Source organism: Seriola lalandi, unplaced genomic scaffold (assembly GCF_002814215.2).
Source record: "Seriola lalandi dorsalis isolate HSWRI2012SDOR001 ecotype SW California unplaced genomic scaffold, Sedor1 jcf7180002007327, whole genome shotgun sequence".
In the NCBI taxonomy this organism is placed as follows: Eukaryota; Metazoa; Chordata; class Actinopteri; order Carangiformes; family Carangidae; genus Seriola; species Seriola lalandi.
Window position 1 is genome coordinate 1 of NW_019477980.1, and position 1,115 is coordinate 1,115.

Genomic DNA, 1,115 nt, shown 5'->3' on the forward strand with positions numbered 1-1,115 from the left:
GAAGTAACAAAATACAGGAATATTTTTATTAGCCATATGAACAAAAGCCTTATTTTGAAATTGCTCTCTGAAACAAAAAAAGAGAGAAAACACTCACATCTCCACCAAAATCTGTTTCTGCCGGGGGCCCTCCGTTGAAATATCTATGGTAAATAAAATCAGATATAAAACAAAGGCATTTAAGCAAAACTACATGAATAATAATCAGTAACTTCGCAAAGGAGCGTCTTTGTGCCCTTACTCGATAGCTGGAAGTATGTAATTTTTCCTTAGAGATTCAAAGTAGGGTCCAAGATTTGCCGTCCCTTCAATGACAAACACCACATCAGCGACTTGGTTGCTCCCAGGCTTAGTGGATGGTTCCATCAGTGCCGAACCTGCCACCATGGATCTGGACATGGAGAAGGGGCAGATTTTACATTTAATGAGCCCCCGTCCCTGCAAATCCATGAATCCATTAAGTTTTTAACTGCAATCCAAAGTAACCGAACAACTGGGAGACACAAGCAGCATTATCAAAGCTTCTCAATGCTCATTATTACTGACTGTAAGGACAAACTGCTTCTCTGGTATAGAGAAAAAAAAGTGTGACATTGCTTATGAGTAGACACCTTGGCTTTTTGAGCATCACATTTCTCTATTTGTTATAGAAACAAAAGCTTCAAGCCTTGTAAATAAGGCTTTTTCAATTTAACCGCATCTTGTTTCACATTAAAATTTGTGCATTCCTATTGATCCCAAAGGAGAAAGTAAGAACTTTAGAAAGCTAAAGTTCATGAGCACTGGAGCTAGCATACTAGCAGGTTATCATTTAACCCATCACTAAAACAAATCATTAAGTCCTGCCTAATAGTATTTCAGTGCGCTGTTGAGTTAGAAAGCAAGCAAAGGAAAGCAAGAGCTTTCTGTACGTCCACAACAGCTGAACTGGACAGAGCTTTACATTTAACGATTGCTAAAGTAGGTAAACGTCCATGAACGACTTAAGCTAACACAGTTAAACTAGCCTCAACTAGCCGGCTACCATCGAGCTAGAAAAGGATGTGGACCGACCTGATGGTGTGCGGCTGTAAGTGAAGTCGTGGGATCAGTTAAACACAAAAATAAGGAAAAAT

The 1,115-nt window shown here is 39.4% G+C and overlaps 1 long non-coding RNA gene across 1 annotated transcript; it reads right to left on the minus strand.

Moving 5' to 3' along the window:
* Positions 1 to 97: 97 nt before the first annotated feature.
* LOC111671703 (uncharacterized) lies at positions 98 to 1,115 on the minus strand. Its single transcript, XR_002761965.1, has 3 exons — positions 1,054 to 1,115; positions 242 to 391; positions 98 to 143 (listed from the first exon to the last, which is right to left on the minus strand). It is a non-coding gene; the product is annotated as an uncharacterized LOC111671703 (long non-coding RNA).